This window comes from Ursus maritimus, unplaced genomic scaffold (assembly GCF_017311325.1).
Source record: "Ursus maritimus isolate PB19 unplaced genomic scaffold, ASM1731132v1 scaffold_2, whole genome shotgun sequence".
In the NCBI taxonomy this organism is placed as follows: domain Eukaryota; kingdom Metazoa; phylum Chordata; class Mammalia; order Carnivora; family Ursidae; genus Ursus; species Ursus maritimus.
Genome location: NW_024424452.1, coordinates 87,086,303 through 87,095,633, shown reverse-complemented (window position 1 = coordinate 87,095,633; position 9,331 = coordinate 87,086,303). Strand labels below are relative to the sequence as shown.

The following is a 9,331-nucleotide window of genomic DNA, read 5'->3' as shown; positions in this document are numbered from 1 at the left end:
AGTTTGTTTTCTTCTTTTTTAGTCAGTTGATGTAAATTGTGACATTAATGGATTTTTTAGCATATTTCTTAAAGATTTTATTTATTTGACAGAAAGAGAGAGAGCACAAGCTGGGGAGCAGGAGGCAGAGGGAGAGGGAGAAGCAGGCTCCCCACTGAGCAAGGTGCCCAATACAGGGCTCAATCCCAGGACCCTGGGATCATGACCTGAGCTGAAGGCAGACGCTTAACCAACTGAGCCACCCAGGCGCCCCTAGATTTTTTAATATTAAACCAGCCTTGCATACCTGAGATAAATTCAACTTGGTTGTGGTATATAATACTTTTTATATATTGCTGGATTAGATTAGTTATTATTTTGTTGAGGATTTTTGCATCTGTGTTCATGAGAGATATTGATTATGTGGTTTTTTCTTGTAATACATTTGTCTGATTTTGGTAATTGGATAATGCTGACTTCATAGAATGAGTTAGTATTCCCTCTGTTTCTATTCTCTGAAAGAGACTATAGAGAATTAGAATAATTTCTTTCTTAAATGTTTGATAGAATTTACCAATGAACTCATCTGGGCCTGGTGACTTTTCTTTTGAAAGTTTACTAATTATTGATCCAATTTCTTTGGTAGATATAGGCCTATTTAGATTGTCTATTTCCTCTCATATGAGTATTAGCAAATTAGCAAGGATTTCGTTCATTTCATCCAGGTTGTCAATTTTGTGGCATAGAGCTGTTTGTAGTATTCCTTTATTATCCATTTAATGTCCATGGGATCTGTAACGATGGCCTTTATTTCATTTACGATTTTTGTAATTTTTGTCCTCTCTCTGTTTTTCTTAGTAGCCTGGCTAAAGGTTTATTGATATTATTGATCTTTTCAAAGAATCAGCTTTGATTTTATTGATTTTCTCTACTAATCTCCTGTTTTCAATTTCATTGACTTCTGCTCTGGTTCGTATTTCTTTTATTTCATGCCTACTTTGGATTTAATTTGTTTTTATTTTTCTAGTTTCCTAATGTGGAAACTTAGGTTATTAATTTTAGATCTTTCTTATTTTTTAACATATGCATTCAATGGTATAAACTTCTCTCTAAGTGGTGCTTTTACAGTACCTCCTAGATTTTGATAAATTGTATTTTTATTTTTATTTAGTTAAAAATATTTTAAAATATTTTCTGGTATTTCTTCTTTGACCTGTGTGTTGTTAGAAGTATGTTGTTTAATCTCCAAGTATTTGGGGATGTTCCAGGTACCTTTCTGTTACTGATTTCTAGTTTCAATGCATTGTGGTCTGAAAGTAGACATTGTATGATTTCTATTCTTTTAAATTTGTTAAGGTGTGTTTTATGACCGAAAATGTGGCCTATATTGCTAAATGTTCCATGTGAACTTGAGCATAGGTAGTGTTCTGCTGCTGTTGGATGAAGTAGTCTATAGATGTCAATTATCTCGATTGATTGATAGTGTTACTGAGTTCAACTGTCCTCTTACTGATTTTCTTCCTGCTGGATCTGCTCATTTCTTACAGAGCAGTGTGAAGTCTCCAACTACAATAGTGGATTCATCTATTTCTCTTTGTAGTTCTTTGTTTTTCCTAATGTAGTCTGATGCTCTGTTGTTAGGTGCATACATGTTAAAAATTGTTACACTTTCTTGGAACATTGATCCCTAATGCCATTATTTAATTTCCTTTTCATCCCTAATAACTTTCCTTTCCTTGAAGTCTGTTCTGCCTAAAATTAATATGGCTACTCCTGCTTTCTTTTGATTAGTGTTAGCATAGTGTATTTTTCTCCATCCATTTACTTATAATCTATGTGTATTTTTTATCTAAATCAAGTTTCTTATAGACAACATATAGTTAGGTCTTCTCTTTTGATGCACTTTGAAATTTCTGTATCTTAATTGGTATATTTAGATGATTAATGTTCAAAGTGATTATTGATATAGGTGGATTAATATCTACCACATTTGTTGTTGTTTTCTATTTATTGCCCTTGTTCTTTATTCCTATTTTTTTCATTCACTCTTTCTGTCTCTTATGGTTTAAGTGAGGATTTTGCATGATTTCATTTTCTTTTTTTTTTTTTTAAAGATTTTATTTTTTTATTTGACAGAGAGAGACAGCCAGCAAGAGGGGGAGAACACGCAGGGGGAGTGGGAGAGGAAGAAGCAGGCTCCCAGCAGAGGAACCTGATGTGGGGCTTGATCCCAGAATGCCAGGATCACGCCCTGAGCCAAAGGCAGACGCTTAACAACTGAGCCACCCAGGCGCCCCATGATTTCATTTTCTTGACTTCTCTTTCTCTTCTTTCTTAGCATATCAGTTATACTTCTTTTTTTATTTTTTTTTAAAGTTTGCAATATAAATTTATAACTAATTCAAGTCTATTTTCAAATAATACTATACCACTTCATGGGTGGTATGAGTACCCTATAGTCACAAAATAGTCCTAATTCCTCCCTCCTGTCTTCTGTTAATTGTTGTCATTCAATACATTTATATATACAAATGCATAAGCATATATACATACATATATATACATTATATACATATATACATTTATATATACAAATATATACATTTATATATACACATATATGCACATTTATATATACAAATGCATAAGAATATATACATTCATATATATACATTCATATATATATATATAGTTGGTAAAATAATTTTTTTGCAACTTACATTAATAAATGTATATAAATGGAAATTTTTAACCACCTTCAACACATACATACAATTTAAGTGAAGCAAGGCCATATACCAAAAGTATTTCAGTTAAATTAAGGAAATAATTTTTTTTTTAAATGGAATAAAGAAAATTCAAGGTGAAGCCATGTAATCTCAGAAAGAGAAAGACTTTCTAAGCATAACACTCATTTCTTACAGAGCGGTGTGAAGTCTCCAACTACGATAGTGGATTCATCTATTTCTCTTTGTAGTTCTTTGTTTTTCCTAATGTAGTCTGAGGCAAAAAAACTGAAAAAAAATGATATATCGTATGCCTAAAGATCTAAAGTTTTTATTCATCAAAATTTTGCATAAACAAAATAAAAGTATAATTTAAATGGAGGGATACATAGAACATATTTGATAAAGGAATTAATATCTTTAGTCTATACAAGAGCTCTTTAAAAATGACAAAAAGTGAACACCTCAATTTTTTTTAAATGGAGAAATAACATGAACATTCACATAAAAATATTATTCACAAATGGAGGATATAAATTTTTGGCTTCAAAAGTGTCACAGAAATCTAAAATTATACAAGAGAGTGTATTTTTTACCTAACAAATTGACAGAGCTATTTGGTGGGGGGAGGGGGGTTCTTCTTTTTTTTTTTAATAAAGAAACTGACTCTTGCCAGCATGAGGGAAAAAGGACACCCTCATATAGAGAAAGGAGAAGTTTACATGATACAATTCTTCTGCAAAGCAATATGGTAATATAAAACAAAAATATCAAAACCCTTAAATCAGTTATTCCAATTCTAGAAATTTAGCTCTAAGGAACTAATTATAGGTGTTTACAAAGACTAATTTCAAAATAATTGTAGTGTCATTAACTATAGAGAATTTTAAAAAAACACTAAGTGTCCAATAAGAAGGATGCAATTAAATAAATTATGGTGCAGGATACAAACAAAAACTTAATAAAATGAGAAAATATTCATGAATGGAAGTGGATGCAGAAGCAGTATTATGCTATGACTCAAGATGTTAATAATATATAAATATAAGTCCCAAATATTATTTGATAACTACATAAAGAATGTGCATCTTTATAATACCAGAAGTTTAACAGTAATTATTCTAACTGGTGGGATTACAAGGTGGTATTTATTGTCTTCTTTCTTCTTTCCTAAAATTAACTTTCGCAGGGTGGCTCAGTCTGTTAAGCACCTGCCTTTGGCTCAGGTCATGATCCTAGGGTCCTGGGATTGAATCCCACATCAGGCTCCTTGCTTAGTGGGGAGCCTACGTCTCCCTCTGCCTGCCGCTCCCCCTGCTTATTCTCTCTCTCTGACAAATAAATAAAATCTTTTTTAAAAAATTAAATTAAATTAACTTTCCTTCAATGAACTAAAATTAAACATACACATACACACTTAGACACATATTTCATGTATTTCAATCAACAACTATAATTTTTTTATTTGTAAAAGGATGAAGTTATGGGCTTAGAGTAGCTTCTTGGAACATTATTCTTTTAATAAGAGGAAGCAAATAAAAACAAGTCAAAAAGATGTTTAAACAATCTTTGATAACAATTGATAGAATATTATTCAGTCATTTTAAATAATTACTATAAATCAATATAATGTGCTTGTAGTATGTTAAGTTTTTTAAAAAGCAACATCACAATGGAGCAATACAATAGAATGTCAATTATGCCAAACACTTCTATGCGTGTAAATAAAGTCTGAGGTGGAATATGGAATATTAAAATAGTTTGTTATCATAATGAGAGTGTAGGTGTTTTTTAAATTTCTGATGCTCTCGTGGTATTATTTATCAAATAATATGAATTATAATACAAATTAGACTTTTCATAAGACACAACAATTAATCTTCTTATAATAACTTTGATTACTCTTTTTAAAAATTAATTTGTATCTTAACACTCAAGTTTATCTCCATTCTGGTTATTTTTGACTCACCTTACTTATTAAAAAAAAAAGAAACTTAACACCCAACAAGTCTTGTTTTGCTTTTAATTCACTTCCCATCCAAGAACATACAAGAATCTGAGCTCAAGTCTTGAAGTACCCTGGCCTTGACCCGCCTTGGCACTGGCTGTGTGGCATTGGGCAAATCATGGAACATATCTGAATCTGTGCTGCATCCATTGAACGGGCATTACACCACCTAACTTGGGAAAGAGGCAGGATGGTTGCTATTTATACGTTGGGGCTAGTAGAACTTCGCCATGGAGGACCATGATTTATTCCTTACCTTGGGTCACCAAAGTGGAGAAGCAAACTGAAGACACAGTTCAAGGACAATGACAAATAAGCTCTGCCCTCTGGAGGCTCTTTGCTGCCATGTATATTGGCATAGATGACACACCAGTATATAAGACCAATGTTTTTTGGCGGGGACTCTTTGCATTATTTCCCACTCACTAGTCTTTCATGTTGGTCTAATTGGCATAGGAGAAATGCCAGTCAGCCAAGAAGACCTGATCTGTAGTTCTGGGGTGGGGAAAGAAGCTGCTTTTAAGGCCACTGGCCTGCCTACAAGGGCTGCCTGAGTCAGCCACATGGGGATGAGGGTGCACATACATAGAGGAGGTCTTGGGGAGGTGACATCCAGTCTAGAGCAGAAGTGAAGTGTAATACTGTGAAACAATATAGTCCATGTATCAGCGACTTCGGAACCCTGGGGTACAGCCATCATCTTCAAGTGGATGGGGTGGTCATGCCACACACCTCTGTGGAATTGTTTTCTTCTTTATAGATGAATTCAAACCTTCTAATAAATACCTTTATACTTCTAAGTGGGGTCACTTAATTAAAGTCAATAAACAAAATCTTGTAAGTACTAAAGGAGGGAGTCAGCTTGGCATTATGTTGACAAGGATGATTCAAAGAATGCAAGTATTCTGTAGACTAGAAAGCATTGTGCAAAAATAATTCTTAGCCAGATAATTACACTTTATATAACTGCTAACCAGCTCTAGTGAAAGGGGGAAGGGTATACAGAGGAAAGACCATAGGCTTCTGAGCCAGCTAGGGTTCCATTTCTGGGTCTTACTAGCTGTGTGACCCTGGACAGCTCATTTACACTCTCTGCACCTCATTTCCCCACCTGTAAAATGGAGAAATAAAACTGTCTTTCAGGATGATTGTGTCAACGAAGAAAATATGTAACAGCCTAATAAAATACTGGACTTATAGCATATGTTGAATGAATGTTAATCCCAGCCCACCACCACCACAACCACCACCTCCACCATTCTTGTGTGTTGTCTACTTATTTTCACAAGTCCAGAAGGAGACATGATAAAGCATGTCATTCAGCCATGTCTTGGAAGCTCTTGGAGGGAAAATTAAGTTTTTAATGAGATCATGAGTCACACACACACACACACACACACACACACACACACATGCGCACGCGCAAAGGCATTTCCTTTAGACATTCTGAAGCTATGTCACTCTCAATTTTAACTGAGTTCTATAAAATGAATCTTTCCATTTGTGACCATATATAGGACAAGTCTTACACATGCCTGACTAAATGAGATGATGTCCTTATATCACTTCCAGACTTACCACTTTCTATGTCAGGCCTTTGTACATCTATTTCTACGTCTATTTCTAAGTAAACATTATTTGCATAAAGCTCCTGGAGGCACGAGCTTGCACATCTTTGATCTCCACAGTATCAGATGCAACTCTGTTGCTATTTTAGGGAATGCATGTGTTTGTTCTTTCAATTCCTGCAAAGTTGTTTTGACTTTATTGGTCTCATCTTCCAAATGTGCCTTTACTTGTCCTAAGTTTTCTAATGTATATGATTTACGTGTATTAGATTAAATTGAAGAGGTCCAAGGTGAAATATTTCTCCAGTTGTTTTAATAGTTTCTGTATCTTCTATTATGTGGAATAACATCTTGTTCTTTCTATAGTGGGATTCATTACCTGTTATAGTTTTACATATCCTATGTTCCTTATTTTTCCTTTGACTCCAGTAGGGTAGGGTGGAGTTCGGCTTAGTGCACATTATCCTGGCCATTTTCCCATGTTATATATAATTTGTGGAGGAGTCATGAAGGACATAGTCATAAGTAGTCTAGCAGTGGGTGACCCTTTTAATGGTGAACTCCAGATCACAACACATTAACTGTCAGTTCAACTACACCAAGGTTTGTGGAGACAATGGCTTCTGTGCCCAAGCAGGTTGCAAATAAATTTTGAATGGAACCTGGCATCACCCTGAAGGAATTCTTTTTTTTTTTTTTTTAAGATTTTATTTATTTATTTGACAGAGATAGAGACAGCCAGCGAGAGCGGGAACACAAGCAGGGGGAGTGGAAGAGGAAGAAGCAGGCTCATAGCGGAGGAGCCTGATGTGGGGCTCGATCCCAGAACGCCGGGATCACGCCCTGAGCCGAAGGCAGACGCTTAACCGCTGTGCCACCCAGGTGCCCCACCCTGAAGGAATTCTAACTTCACACGGTTGGGGAAGTATATCAAGATGGTGTCAGAGTAGACTAACTTTACACAGCACATTTTTAAAAAGACACATTTATTCAGCATCATGATCAGACTATCACATTAGCAATCAACAGCATGGGTGCAAAAAAAAAAAATCTACATTAAAATCCTTTGTTGGAATGTTTTACACTTTCCACAGAACAGAAACTAAAATAGCCTGTTATGCAATTAGTCCTTCAGTTTTTTGCCCATATACATGAGTATTGTCTAAGACATGTCTTCTTTGTAGCAGTGAGGCCCTGGCACCACTGTGTTGTCAGAGTTTACAAATCTGCTGTAGCCTGTAGCTTCCCTGTCATTTCTCTGGCTCTCCTCTCCTGCTGAGCTTTGTTTCCTGGCAATAATTAAAACCTTCTGCCACTGCCGTAGCTACTGCTGCTGCTGGAACCGCCATAGCCACCTCGGTTTCATGGTTTGGCAAAGTATTGGCCTCCACCACCATAGGGGCCAGAGTTTCTGCCTCCAAATTTTCCTCCTTTCATGGGTCCAAAATTTGAGGACTGATTGTTGTAATTGCCAAAATCATTATAGCTTCCGTCTCCTCCAAAATTGCCTCCACCTCCTCTGTTGCTAAAGCTGTCATAGCTGCCGCTCCCGCCATAGCTACTACCCTGATTCCATAACCCTGTCCACCACTTTCATAGCCCCTGCTTCCTCCAGAGTAACCAGGGCTGCCTCCTCCATAACCACCATCATTCCCAAAACCGTTATAGCCATTCACACTGCCACCATATCCACCACCACCTCAACTGCCACCAAAGCCACCTCGCCCACTGAAGTTCCCTCCATGACCAAAATTGTCATTCCCACCAAAACCACTTCCACGACCACCACCAAAGTTTCCAGAACCATTTCGACCTCTTTGGCTGGATGAAGCACTAGCCATCCCTTGCTTAGATAGGGCTTTCCTTACTTCACAGTTGTGGCCATTCACAGTGTGATATTTTCGAATGACAATCTTGTTTACAGAGTCATGGTTATCAAATGTTACAAAAGCAAAACCTTTTTGCCACTGCCTCGGTCAGTCATGAGTTCAATCACTTCAATTTCCCCGTACTGTTCAAAACGAACTCCTAGATGATGTTCTTCAGTGTCTTCTTTCACGCCACCAACAAAAATCTTTTTCACAGTTAAGTGGGCACCAGGTCTTTGAGAATCTTCCCTTGAGACAGCCCTCTTTGGTTCCACAACTCTTCCATCCACCTTGCGTGGCCTCGCATTCATGGCTGTATCCACATTCTCCACCGTGGCTTACGTGACAAACCCGAAGCCTCTGGAGTGCTTGGTGTTTGGATCGCTCATTACCACACGGTCCGTAAGCGTTCCCCATTGCTCAAAATGGCTCCTCAGACTCTCGTCGGTTGTTTCAAAGCTCAAAACTCCGATGAAGAGCTTCCACAGCTGTTCAGGCTCTGTGGGAGTCTCTGACTTAGACATGATGGTGGTGGGAGGGGAGACTTTAACGATGCTTACTTGGCAGCGTCCCCAGGCAGCAGTGTCCTATAAATTTTTAATTCATTCTTGTTCTTGTCACTCAAGGAAATCTACAGTTATTATGGCCATTATTGCTAATAGTTCCCCAGGCATAATCACGCTGCATCATGCTAGGCTAAATATTAGGCATGTAGTGTTGATACAGTAAAAGATGGTGTTCTTCCATCCTGATATTATTATAGAGGCATCCTATTATTTTCTTTAATTTGATGTAATATGCCTTTTGCTTTGGTCACCCTCTATGTTTCATTAGTGGCAGGTGCTATAATTTCCCCAGTACGATATATATCATTATTCTTTTTATTAATACTTTGCCTTTTGATTTAGATTCTGGGGTGTTGTTAGTGCTAGTTCTTATCTCTGGATGGCTGCACTATTCATTCATTGCGAGTTTTTATATCGTTTCTATAACTATGTCTTAGAGATCTTGTCACCTCCCAGATTGTTTTAGTCCAAGCTTTCATATCTAGATTTTTAGTAAGCAACCTAAGCTTTCGTTTCAGCAAACCATTACACCTTTCAGTTGATCCAGAGGTGATAGGGCTTTAAAGTTACACATTATGCCTTGTCCTTAGCCCATTCTTGTATTCACTTTGTTGTG

The 9,331-nt window shown here is 36.7% G+C and overlaps 1 pseudogene; it reads right to left on the bottom strand.

Annotated features, from left to right (window-relative positions):
- Positions 1-7,580: 7,580 nt before the first annotated feature.
- Positions 7,581-8,930, bottom strand: LOC103672425 (annotated as a pseudogene).
- Positions 8,931-9,331: the final 401 nt, after the last annotated feature.